The following is a 14,277-nucleotide window of genomic DNA, read 5'->3' as shown; positions in this document are numbered from 1 at the left end:
CACTTGCTTTTGTTCCAGATGATAGTTCTTTAATGTGTGTGATCTAGAGGGAAATAATCAAAGTTTTACAGATATGTGAGGCATTAGGGAAAAACAAAGACTGTAGGACAACATAGTAAGACCAAAGTGTTTGCAGGTGTTTGAATAGAAAAGGATAAGTGGTATTCACGTGGTCCCTGACAGTCAGCCTCAAATTAATATTGCAAGTGACATTTAGTTTCAGCTCCATAATATCATCTATCCAATTAAAATTAGGTAGTTCATCTAAATTTTAGAAGTTGCATAGGTTTATACTTAAAAATTTTACAGTTGCCCAAGGACATAAACTTATGAAAATTAAACCTAATTTTATATTTGTGAATTCATATGTATATTTAAGTAATATAAAACAATCATTAATATTAGAAGTCAAAGAGAATGTTTCTTTTAAAAAACATTAGTATAATCAAAATTGATTATACAAATCAAATTTGAGGATAGCTACTGTATATGATGGTGATGATGGTGATGATGATGTTGATGATAGCTATAGGACCTAGATCCATAACCACAGAAAACTAAGAGCTGGGTATAAAGTTCCAAAGTTTTAGTGTTGTTGGTTTTTCCTGATTTTCCATCTGTAAGTTTTACCTGGGGAACCACTCTTCTAAGGAAGCATTCTGAAGAAATTTTTTATATATAAACACAGAAAAACTTCGTTATATCATAGCATATTAATATTCTACATGCAAGAGGTCAGATCATAGCCCGAAAATATTGCTATTATATAAAAAAATTGTAAGTAAAATGACTAGCCTACTTCAAACCACTATAATTCAGAGTAGCATATTTTTTTTTTTTTTTTTTTTTGCGGTACGTGGGCCTCTCACTGTTGTGGCCTCTCCCGTTGCGGAGCACAGGCTCCGGACGTGCAGGCTCAGCGGCCATGGCTCACGGGCCTAGCCGCTCCGCCGCATGTGGGATCTTCCCGGACCGGGGCACGAACCCGTGTCCCCCGAACCCGTGTCCCCTGCATCGGCAGGCGGACTCTCAACCACTGCGCCACCAGGGAAGCCCCAGAGTAGCATATTAATTTTAGATCTCAAAAGGACTAGAACTGAATTCTGTCTTAGCTTTTGACTGATTTACTTTGTAATCTTGATCAAGTTATTTAGCTTGGGTCATTTTAAGTCTCCTCATCTATAAAATGCAGGCCTTCAGTCTACCTTGGAAGATTACTTTGAGTCTGGTAATTGTCAAAAATGCTTGGACTGGGCTGTCTCCTACTGGGATTTCAACAAATGTTCAGCCTTACCCCATTCTATCATTCTACAGGTGGAAATGCCTTCTTCTCTCTTTCCCCTTCAATATCTGGTCTCCCTGACACCTAGTGCTGGAAGCAAGACGGAGCTGGGTTCTGTATGCCTAAATGCAGTGTATCTCAGAGAGAAATCTTCCATAACCTTAGTAGATGGTTGGTTTTACTTTTTAGGTTTAAACATTGTTTTAATCCTTTTTTTAAAAGTAAATTAGTCAAACTAGTCAAAAGTATCTACAGTCTTTGTGGGCTATGACTGAGCCGTGCAAATAAAACAGCAGCTGAGGCAGACACAGGTCTTTTCCTTCAGAATCAAACATGAAGGTTTGGAAGAGGCACTCTCTTTGATGTTGTCCACTTTGCAATCCTTTTGCTTACTTTGTGATACACCTGGATTGTGTATTAATGACCACCAACCAAGTGGTGATGCCTTTCAGTGTTTGCTTTTTTGCAGCTGTGATTCATAAATGAGGAGAGGCCACTCTTTCTTTAAAAACAAAACAAAACAAAACCTGGTGCTGAATACATTGACTCAGAGTGACACATGTGTGCATGGCTTATTCATAAATCACTTCACTCATTTTAAATGGCACCTGATTTTTTTCCAAAGAACAGACAGTTTGCATCTTATTTTTAAATTAGGGATAAACAAAAAGTTTTGGTAAATGAATTGTAACTGGGCACCTGTTTAGAAAATGTGAATTACTCTATTTGACAAAACAGCATTAAATTCATTTATATAGCTAGTTGTATTAACCTTCAATTTATGTTGCTTTGAAAAATGTATGGGTACACTGAAGTTGACATTACAGATGTGTGTGGAGCATTTTAAGGTCCAAGCTAAAGAGAACTAGGAAGCATTGCAAACCAATTTTTGAGAAGTAAGCACAGTATAGGAGTCCTCAGCTGGCATGTCTCTGTGTTTCTCCAGATGGCCAGCAGATGTTTATATTTGATTCTATAAAAAGGGGACTGCCTCTGAAGTACACAATTTCAGCACTAAAATTTTGACTTTAATGAGAATATTAGAAATATGATTATTGTTCCTAGGAGACTTTTTTAAAAGTTGAATTTAGAAATTAAAAGTTCATATAAGCCAAGGAATTAGTTCTACAGATTGAGTCAAGTATTTAAATATAATTGCATGGAAGAGGTATTTAAAATTAAATCAAGTGGAGAAAAATAATTTCTCTAGAAGTAATTTACATAAAGAACTTTGTGCTGTAAACTGCAAAATTAAGTTTAATATTCATTTCATAGCTCTATTCCAGAAGAAAACTTCTTAAATTTTGTCTTTTTAAAGATTAAATCTAGTATTACCAAAGTATTATGAAATGTATGTCTTGACATGAAACAAACTTTTCTCCAGGGTAGAAAAAATTAAAATCTATTTGGACAATAAAAAGCATACAGTGTAATCAAAAGGCCTGAATGCGTTTAAAACGATGGAAGATCAGATTTATTTTTCTTCTTTGCCGCTGAGAAATGACAACATATGTCAGCACCATGGCAATGGCATATTCTTCCATCTAAATATTTGGGTTATTTCCATAAGAAGATTGTTGCTTTCTTAGACACAGATGTGGTTTCTAAGCTCTAGATACAGTAAACTAGAAATAATGGTAAAGAAATAACCTAGAACCATGAATATAAAAATTGACATGAAACAAAAACCCTATTGTATTTGAAATATATGGTGTTCAAAATAATAAAAAAGACACATGTTTGACATAATTTTTCTTTTCAGATTCTGTTTTTATACTTTGCTTAATTACTATGTTTAAGGAGAATTTAGCTAAGTAGTTACTTCTGATTTTGTTTGAGAAGATAATGAATCTGTTGCTTTGTTTTTTCTTTAAAGACATCATTTTTAGCTATTCTAGTGAATAGTGATTGCTATATCAAGTCAACATATTCATATTTTAATTGAACCAATACAAAACAATTTGTCTAATGTAGTTGCTATATTCCAGGAAACAGAAAGAGGCTTAAACCTTAGAAGTAGCTTTACAATGTAGTAAGTAATTGAAACATTTCTTTCTTGGGCTTTTTGAGAGAATGATGATTTTGTCTCCTTTCTCTAAGCTGAGAACTTAAAAGCTGAAAACAAAACTATCAAATATTCTTACTTATATATAGTCTTATGTGATGTTAAGGTAGAACACCTTTCAGAACTGCTAGAAAAGAGGAAAGAATTGTTCCACGTTTTAAAGTTTGGTTTTATTACAGGTTGTTTTTATTCTTAATCTCTTTTTTGGTTGCCAAATTACAGTGGGAAATTAAAACACTTCTAGTGTAAAATTTGTTAAAGACCTACGCTGTTTTAGGCACTTATTTCAGTTACAATTATTTAACACTTATTTCCATATTGAACCATCATTTCCATTTGACAGAAGAGGAAACCGAGGGTCAAAGGGGTTAAGTGTCTTGCTCAAAGTCACCCAGCAGAAAAGTGGCAGAATAGAAAAAAGGTCCCAGTTCTTCTGACCCAAGGTTAATGACCTTTTCATTAAACTTCAGTAGCCAATTCTGAGCATCATAGAGGCAGGCCACTATATCTTTTCTTAGAGACAAAAATATATTGAAATGCAAAGTTTAAACTGTACTTTTGGGGGGAAAACTAGAGAAGGTGAGACTCTTTATTAAGATCCCAAATAACCTAGGGAGGTAGGATTCAGATTAGCACTGGGGATACTGGATTTTTTTTGATACAAGAAACATAGAAATGTGATATTACCCAGGGAAATAAGAATTTATGGGAACCAAGACCTTTTTGGAGGTTTTCGAATCAAATTCAGTTAAATGAGTGTGAAAGTAGAGAAAGCCTTTCTTAAAGGCACCTGTAAGTTTAAAGAAAAGCGTTGGCAAAGTGTAAATTTGTAAGAATTAATAAAACAAGGGTGGGAGGGAGGGAGACGCAAGAGGGAAGAGATATGGGAACATATGTATATGTATAACTGATTCACTTTGTTGTAAAGCAGAAACTAACACACCATTGTAAAAGTTATACTCCAATAAAGATGTTGAAAAAAAAGAATTAATAAAACAAGCCGAGTGTAAAGCGGTCCATGTATAAAAACAATTCAACTACTGAGTAGATGTAGTATACACAATAAATATATTTAAGCACCAATCTTTTAAGTTACACCATGTGACCACAAATCTCTTCTGCCACCTTGTGGTTGCAAGTCTATTTCAGAGACAGGCTCCCTGAGTGAGAAAAATTAACCTCTGAAGTGCTAAAATAATAGTACAATACATGATGTGGGTGGTTCAAACAAATAGTCTGGGGGGACACGGTTACTACCCAAACTCTTACTATAGCAATTCAGAAACCCCTTAGATTTGGAGAGCAAAGCTATTTTATAGACATCAAGATAAAAAATGTGAGCAAGAATAGGAGCTAAATTGCATTTCAGATTCTTTTGTGTTCATGGTGGAAGAAAACATTCTGTTTTTAAGCAGATCCCAAACATCAACACAATTTTCTTCTGGAAAGATACATTTTAATTTATTCTGTAGAAAGCAATGAGAAGACAGTCTTGCCAATGGGAATCTATGGGTGTATGAGTGTGGAAGTCATCTGGTTTCTTCTCACATTTAGCTGTAGGTATAAAACTGACCAGTGGTGTTTCTGTCTGGAGGTTGAGCATTTCCTGCAGGTTGTAAGCCAGCTTTGCTGTCAGCCTTGAGCATGTGTTTCAATTATCACATCAAAAAATATCTTTGATTCCAAAACTATCAATTCTTGAAGCTCTGTATGTGATAGCTAATGGTGTCTATAAATTCATTAACCCAATGAAGCTGCCTCATTGTCAACAGTTGATCAAATTTTGTTTTTTCTTTAGATAATTTCTCTTCAGGTGCCAGTGATCCTCTTGTTTTAATTTCACTAGCAGAAATGGGATGAATAGAGCAAAAAGTACAGATGACAACAAAAGGCAAATCTAAGATACTTTCTGCTTTATTATCCTAGAAATATTTTAAAAAGTCAATACTTACGTGTTATCACTGTTTTTATATTTTATAACATTTAAGAATGTTAGTAATGCATCTTTGCCCTAAAAACAAGTCTGTACCAATTACAGGGTATGTAATTTTGGAAAATCATTTATTCTGTTTCCTTAATGTGCACGATGAGGATAATATCAAGATCATAAAGTATAAACAGACGTCATAGAAGTAAAATCCTTAGTGTGCTTTTCATTGTGTGTGTGTGTGTGTGTGAAAACAATAAACATAAAAAATCTCTTTTATTCAGCATAGACATCTTGACATCTCATATTTTATTTAGCTTAAAGATGGTGGGAGGTTTAAGCATTAGTCCAAAATTTTAGTACAGAAAGCTTCAATAATTGATCAATTGGTATTGTAAAGTACTTTATTTGTGGAGAATATTGATGGAGAAGGGAGTAAAGAAGAATAAGCTAGCCCCATGACAGCCTTTTGCTAAGAGCAGAGGGTGAAACCAAGGTTTATAAGGAACACCAAAACAAACAAACCCTGGCACTGTCAGAGTAAACTATCCTGCTTACCCCAGTAATTTATATTGTGTATCAGTGATCTTCCAGGGAATTTTTAGATCCTTTTTGAAAATGGTCTCTGAATTATGCACTAATACAGCACTGCTAATGAAAGCCCTCCTAGCATACAACCTCATTAGCTCTCACTTTTTGCTAATCGACAAATTCTGTCCTTCTTGGTGGACACCTGGTGGTCCCCCTCCCCACCCCATATCTCAGCAGATATATAATTGCCAAGGAGTGGAGCGAGGTTTCATATTACCTAGATGTGTGGCTTATGCAGACTCTTCCATGAGTCTGTTGTCAGTAATTAAGAGCTATCAAAACACTTGGCTAATTTACACTTGATAATCTGCAATGAGGGTCCCTATGATCACCAGCTTCTGTTTTATTATTTAAATACACATAGTGCACAAAGCAGACTGGGCCCTTAGCAAACCATATCAGGGAAAAGATTGGCTTTTCAGCAAACAGAATGTAGCCCAAAGGTTATGACTAGGCAGAACAAACAATCCTCTGAATTATCTTTATTGCTGAGGAGATTCACAGAGCAGGTGGGACTTTAGAAGCTCTTTTAAAGGCTGAAATGACAGGACCTGGCAAGACTTAATTGGCAAGCTGCTGTGGTCAGATGCGGAGACCATGAAAATGGGCATGCATTTTGGACCTGTATAGGGCACTAGAACAGTATTTCAAAAGGAATGATTGCTGTAAATAATAGGAAATCATTATGTACTGATTGAAAGAAATAAAAAGTGTTACTCTTTAGAAAGTGCCAACTCTCAGTAAAAATAAAGAAGGACAAAGTAGCCTGTATGTCAACAGTGAAAAATCTTTGGTAAAAAAAGGTCAGACTTGGGTTTTCAGCAACATTATCTTAACATAGGATTGCCTACCTAACTAATCTGATTAGTTGGATGGAATTCAGGGCTTTTATGATTTTCTGCTTCCAGCTTAAGAGGTGAGAGATCAATGGTGTAACTGAAGATGTTATCACCAGTATTTTCATATTACATTATGGATTAAGACGCAATTGGGGAAAAATAATGTATAACAAGAAACAATGCCATAAAGATATTTTGATAATAATATGTCAGGGTATGTTATCTGAATCTATCTCATAGATAAGAAAGATGCTTCGTTATAATGTCATTTAAATATTTCTTCAGCTAATGTCTTGAGCAAGATAACATGTATTCAGTTCTACTAGCTGGGGAGTATATGATAAAAGATATCGGTTTTATAACCTATTCATGAGCCACATTCTGTGAGTTTAAAATAAGTACCAGCATGTCAGAGGGAGGCCAATGTGCCATGGAAAGTATGTACAGGAGATTACAAAGGTAGATTCACATCCACTTGTACAAATTTCAAGTGAAAGTATAGCTGGAAATTTTAGGTCAACCCTAAAGGTGGAAGCAGGATTAATGCTGGTTTAAGTAATAACCACATTAATTAAACTAAGTCACTTGGTGAGTGGGGGGAACATGGCTGCTATAGAAGCTCAAGTTTGTGTTACTTTTTATCTAATCCTATATTCTTCCTGAGTTTTCTTAACTTTAGAACTTGAGAAATTATACTGATTTTCCTCAGAGGAGCAGACTGTTTTAAAAGTCCAACTAAGAGTTTCAAGTATTTCATACTCATCTTTGCCAGATTATCCATGATCCTCTTCTATAGACTCCTACGTCTGCTTCAGAGTTCAGCAGAAATGCCTCCTCAGTGACCTTCTGCTGTAAATAAGTGTGATCTCTTTTCTCAACTTGCAAAGTATCTTTCTTTGGGAATGTATCCTTTTTACCTATATGTAGGTATTTATATACGTATAAATCTCCCAAATTAGGTGGCCTTCAGGAATAAAAAAAATTTTTCTTTTCTGTTCATGGATGTTTGCCAGAGCCCTTCATGACTGGCCGCTGCTGCTCACTCTACCTTTATTTCTTTCCATATTTTTTTTCCCATTTTACAATTTTACATTCCAGCTCCGCTAAACAATTGGCTGAGCTCTGCACATTCAAATCCTTTTCTTTTCTTTTTTTTTTCCCTTTGGCTGTTCCCTTGGTGAATTCCTTCTAAGCCTTCAGTTCTTATCCAAGGTCTCTCTTCCTTTGCAAAGCCCTTCTGATACTTTCCTTGTATTCATATCCAATTTAATGACCCTTCTCTGTGTTCTCAGGAAATTATCTTCTGCTGTTGTAGTTAGCATTTCACAGGCCTGTTATTACCTGTTTTCTTGTCTGTTTCCTTGGACAGAATTTCCTCTGTCTTTGAGATGAGAACCGTATGGCATATGGTCAGTGCCCAATAAATATTAAGAAACGTATACATGAATTTGCATTAGTAGAATGTAAGCATCATGAGAGTTGGGACTTTGTTTTGTATATTCCTTTATCTCTCATGCTTGGAACAGTGCCTGGCCCATGGGAAATCTTCAGTAAAGTAGTTGTTGCATGAATAAACAAATAAATGAATAAACATATTGTACATTTTAAAGAGAAGACAATTGGTTACTAAGAGGTTATGTCATAAATGATAGATGTGGCTGAACGGAAGTACTAAGAATTCAAATGATGACAAAAAAGATAGATGAGAGTAAGCAGAGCTTAATATTTGGAACTGGCAAAATAAAGAACAGTAATAAATAAAGGATGATTATTTGCTAGCTGCCGTTCTTTGACAAATAAACCCTGATTTGCTGAAAGTTTACCTTAGCATTTCGGCAGCTGACAATAATAAAACGAGTAAGAGGTACGAAAAATTACATGCCATTTCACAATCACTTCCGTGCTTTGTCTGTTTGTTCCATTGTGATGGTTCAGATGATTCCATTTGACCCTAACCTCTAGCTATTCCAGTCTCAGAACCAGTATTTATTGCCACATATGGGCTATGCATGGCAGCTGCAAAATCCAGATGCCAAGCTTTGGAATGTATTTTTACGGCAGCACCATCTGGGGCTCTGGCCAGCCTTCTTTATTGTCTCTTGGATGTGTACACTAATAGCTTTGCTGGGCCGTGGCACTACCTGTGGGACATGCTGAGGGTCGGGCCGTTTAGGAGAGCCTCTTGTCATTCTGGTTAGAATTTCACTTTAAACTCCTCTCACATGCTATCAACTTATTCCTCTTAGTGTATCTGCAGTGTCCTACAGAAGTCATAAAACAGGTGGTCCTTGAGTCTAAGAAAGAAGAGGGCTGTTCTCACAGCCCTGGGTTAAGATGTCTTTCATGGATGCACAGCAGCTTGTTTGTGGATTTAGGGGAAAATATGAATACCCTTTTGATTTATTGACTATATTGTTTAAGACAGTTATCATTGAAATGGAAGACATACTTTGTTATAAGCTCTTTATCCAACTTATTGAAGTAGGCATATTCATCACTAATTGAGGTGGTAATACTCCACAGCACAGCTCAACTATTTCTCAGCAATCAATGGACTGAGTCGTTTGAAGATTCACTGGCCACTCAGGATGGATAAAATGACTATTCATGATCCTTAGAAATGTGCTTTAAGAAGATTCTTGACAGTGAAGCAAGTTGATTCACTGTTTTGAATTGCAGTAAACCCCTCATTTGAAATGAAGCAGTACAGCAGAAAGAAGATTCAGCTCAAACAGTAATTTGGTGTGTTATATCTGGCGAGAGGAATTGGCTCTGGGAGTTCAAACGACTTACCCAAGGTCACACAGGCCATAGATTCAGAGTAGAGGTGAAAATGCCGTTTGTGCAATTATTTGATGACGGTAGGACTGACAGGAGAGTCAATCATGATAATCGAGTCCCTGAAATGATTAAGTGACCTAATAATTGTGCACCATCCCCTTCACTTTCACTACTCTGACAATTGTGCCGCCCCAGTGGGTAATCCGCCTTTGGCGGTGGCTTTGCAGTAGATGACCTAGAGCAAGGCTGCAGCAAGGCAGGAACATGAAGGAAACTGCATTGGTTTGATTCCTGGTATCTGGGCTTCATGGGAATTTCACTGAGAGGCTGCCAACCCCAGAATTAGTGCTGAAATGAGGTACTCCCAGGCTCTTGGTTTCCAGTTGACCTGTCACATATCTGAGGAGGTATCTCTGGACAGAGAGAGAGTATGGGAAAGAAATTTATCTGGAGATCTACCTCGGCTTTCTTTGTCTGCAAAGAAACAAAGTGCTTCTTTTTTTTTTTGCGGTACGCGGGCCTCTCACTGTTGTGGCCTCTCCCGTTGCGAAGCACAGGCTCCGGACGCGCAGGCTCAGCGGCCATGGCTCACGGGCCCAGCCGCTCCGCGGCATGTGGGATCTTCCCGGACCGGGGCACGAACCCGTGTCCCCTGCATCGGCAGGCGGGCTCTCAACCACTGCGCCACCAGGGAAGCCCAAAGTGCTTCATTTTAAATAAAGCCAGGTAGGGAGACAGAGACGGGACCCTCATCCTTGCCGCTACCGAAATGGCAAATGCACTCCTGGGGAATGCCAAGAGGTTCATAGAAACAGCCTTACAAGTTCTGTAGCCACTTAAGAATTCTTAACAGTGACAATTAGATCCAAGGGAAGGATGATATTCTCTCCAAAGACACTTTGAATAGGAATGAGCTGTTAAAGCTTTTCTGTAGACTGAGAATAGATCTTTTTAAAATGATGTTTAGTCTTGGAAAGAACAAGACATATTGCTATACTGTGTTGTCAGTTCTGTAAGGAAATGGCATAAAAGGGAGCTTTTATTGTGGCCTAATCCTTTGTTCTGGAGAATCTCTGCTTTTTTTATACAAGGATATATTTTAATCAGAAATCATGACACTATTGCTGCTCACATACCAGCACTGAAATGCTAAGATACACTGGCACTATATGCTCCCATATGCATATTTTTGTGCATGTTTTTTATTTTTGTTTTTGTTTTTTGTGGTACACGGGCCTCTCACTGTTGTGGCCTCTCCTGTTGCGGAGCACAGGCTCCGGACGCACAGGCTCAGCGGCCATGGCTCACGGGCCCAGACGCTCCACGGCATGTGGGATCTTCCCGGACCGGGGCACGATCCCGTGTCCCCTGCATCGGCAGGCGGATTCTCAACCACTGCGCCACCAGGGAAGCCCTGCATGTTTTTTTTTAAAACTTGGCTTATTACCTTAGTTGGAAGAAAGGCAGTACAACTACTGCAAAACCTCTGGTTGCTCTGTTATAGAAGGAATGCATTTCAGATTTCATCTTTTGTGTGAATGAGAGGAGAAAAGTTTATAGTACTCTGAAATATCCTTACACCGATTGACACATTCTCAGGCCTTCTGAAAAATAGTAGTTTAAAGCTGCCCACCTAGTAATTTTCTCCACTTCAATTTTGTACATTATCTTGCTCGTTACAAAATAAATATTTCACAAAACTATTATGGTTGGGAACAAATGTATCACCCGCTCCATTTCGTACAGTAGCTAGAGGATATCTTTGAGATGAAGCACAAACAAACAGGTGTTTTCAAGTGAACCAGTAAGTTATATGTTATAGGTAATGTCCAGTGATTGAAAAACACATCAGAGGATTCCATTGTTTTGCTTTTGTTTTGATACCTATGTTTTGCATATTGAAAAATGGCAAAATTGTGGTGCTTAAATGGCTGAAGATGTGCAAGAGGTGAAAAAAGTAGTGAGTTCATGATCAATTGGAACCACATTTTTATTACACAAAGCAAAAGGGCATTTGTGCCGGTAGGTGTACCAGGAGTTGCGCCCTCACAATGAGAGAGCATTCTGTTCATACAAGTCTTTGGATGGACCTTGGTTATAAATCTTTGTGAGTAATGGATTACTACTGAAAAAAGCCTTGGGTGTTCTTCTGAAGGGGCCAGCTTCAAGTGGAACCTGGAAGTGGGGAGCAAGCCTTGATGGTGGCTTTGGGGGTGCAGGGTGTGGAGCGAGGCTGCAGCCAGGCAGGAACATGCACACGCACAAAGAATCCAAAATGTATATCAAAAAACTCCCCAGAAAAAGCATATAAAAAATTCTTAAAAGCTACTTGGGAAGTCATGCATGTTTTAACCATTGTCATTTCACATCATAAATCAAAGTTGAAATATCATAAAATAGGCAAATATTACATTAAATCTTTGAGAGAGCAGATGACCTTGATGATGATGAGGAGGAGGAGGAAGAGGATTGTTATAACTGTGATGATGAAGATGATGATAGCTAACCTTGCTGTGAACTAAGTGCTATTATAAATACTTGGGTAACTAATTCGTTTAATCCTCACAACGCTTCCACACTGTTCCCATTTTACATCTAAAAAACTGAGACACAGTGCTTAAATAGATCCTTCAAGATCCTACTTTCTGTGTTGTAGTGGATCCCTCTGGAACAAGTTGCAAAATGATTTGTAGGGTCATCTGATCAGGTATGGAAATTTAAAACCCTGACCTACTACAGAGGTAGAAAAGGCTCCCATTCCAAACAGGTGTGCCTTGAAAGGAGTAAAGCTAGGTTTTAAGCCATTTACCTGCCATTTAAAAAATTAGAATTTCTGAAGTTTCAAATTCACTGCTTATAACCAATGGAGAGTATAGCCATGATATAAGTAGTTATAAAAACAGAAAATAGGGCTTCCCTGGTGGCGCAGTGGTTGCGCGTCCGCCTGCCGATGCGGGGGAACCGGGTTCGCGCCCCGGTCTGGGAGGATCCCACGTGCCGCGGAGCAGCTGGGCCCGTGAGCCATGGCCGCTGAGCCTGCGCGTCCGGAGCCTGTGCTCCGCAACGGGGGAGGCCGCGACAGTGAGAGGCCCGTGTACCGCAAAATTGTTTGCTTTACGGTGTAGCAGTGAAGGAGGTGCCTTGAAGTCGTGGCATCCCAGGTGTATTCTGTTGTGGGAAGGTCTGAAAGGATTCACTAATGGACTGGCTTTGGATGAGAAAAGAGGGAAATCAAAGGTGAATCACAGGGCTTCCCTGGTGGCGCAGTGGTTGAGAGTACGCCTGCCGATGCAGGGGACGCGGGTTCGTGCCCCGGTTTGGGAAGATCCCACATGCCGCGGAGCGGCTGGGCCCGTGAGCTATGGCCGCTGAGCCTGCGCCAACGGGAGAGGCCACGACAGTGAGAGGCCCGTGTACCCCAAAAAAAAAAAAAAAAAAAAAAAAAAAAAACCAGAAAATATTTGTTTGTTTGTTTATAGATCCTGGTCTAAGTCTAAACTGAAAGTTAAAGATCCAGGGACAAATTTCAGGTTTCAACTTTATTAGTGAATCTCTAACGTGGACTTTTTGGTTGGTCATTGCTGGTCATATCCATCCTCAGCTTCTTTTCACACCAAACTGATTTTGTAGTAACTGCCATTTCACATGAGCTTCTAAGAATTTTTTTACTTTTTACTTGCGTACATTTGGAGAAAGGTTGTAATTTCCGTTGATATTTATTCTGCTTTACTCAGATTTATTCTCTGCCATCAGATGAATTTTATTTTTAAAAAAATTTTTTTAAAACATCTTTATTGGAGTATAATTGCTTTACAATGGTGTGTTAGTTTCTGCTTTATAACAAAGTGAATCAGCTATACTTATACATATATCCCCATATCTCCTCCATCGTGCGTCTCCCTCCCACCCTCCCTATCCCACCACTCTAGGTGGTCACAAAGCACCGAGCTGATCTCCCTGTGCTATGTGGCTGCTTGCCACTAGCTATCTATTTTACATTTGGTAGTGTATATATGTCCATGCCACTCTCTCACTTCATCCCAGCGTACCCTTCCCCCTCCCCGTGTCCTCAAGTTGATTCTCTACATCTGCGTCTTTATTCCTGTCTTGCCCCTAGGTTCCTCAGAACCATTTTTTTTTTTTTTTTAGATTCCATATGTATGTGTTAGCATACTGTATTAGTGTTTCTCCTTCTGACTTACTTCACTCTGTATGGCAGACTCTAGGTCCATCCACCTCACTACAAATAACTCAGTTTCATTTTTTTTTATGGCTGAGTAATATTCCACTGTATATATGCCAAAACTACAATGAGGTATCACCTCACACCAGTCAGAATGGCCATCATCAAAAAGTCTACAAACAGTAAATGCTGGAGAGGGTGTGGAGAAAGAACCCTCTTGCACTGTTGGTGGGAATGTAACTTGATACACCCACCATGGAGAACAGTATGAAGGTTCCATAAAAAACTAAAAATAGAACTACCATACGACCCAGCAATCCCACTACTGGGCATATAACGTGAGAAAACCATAATTCAAAAACAGTCATGTACCACAGTGTTCATTGCAGCTCTATTTACAATAGCCAGGACATAGAAGCAACCTAAGTGTCCATCGGAATAGAGGGATTTTAAATTTACATTTTTTTAACATCTTTATTGGAGTATAGTTGCTTTACAATGGTGTGTTAGTTTCTGCTTTATAACAAAGTGAATCAGTTATACATATACATATATCCCCATATCTCTTCCCTCTTGCATCTCCCTCCCTCCCACCCTCCCTATCCCACC

The 14,277-nt window shown here is 38.4% G+C and overlaps 1 protein-coding gene across 2 annotated transcripts in view; it reads left to right on the top strand.

Annotated features, from left to right (window-relative positions):
* ROBO2 (roundabout guidance receptor 2) overlaps positions 1-14,277 on the top strand; it is a 551,426-nt gene that overhangs the window by 155,876 nt on the left and 381,273 nt on the right. The window lies entirely within an intron of this gene.

This window comes from Physeter macrocephalus, chromosome 1 (assembly GCF_002837175.3).
Source record: "Physeter macrocephalus isolate SW-GA chromosome 1, ASM283717v5, whole genome shotgun sequence".
NCBI classification, from domain to species: domain Eukaryota; kingdom Metazoa; phylum Chordata; class Mammalia; order Artiodactyla; family Physeteridae; genus Physeter; species Physeter macrocephalus.
This window is presented reverse-complemented; position numbering and strand designations above follow the sequence as displayed.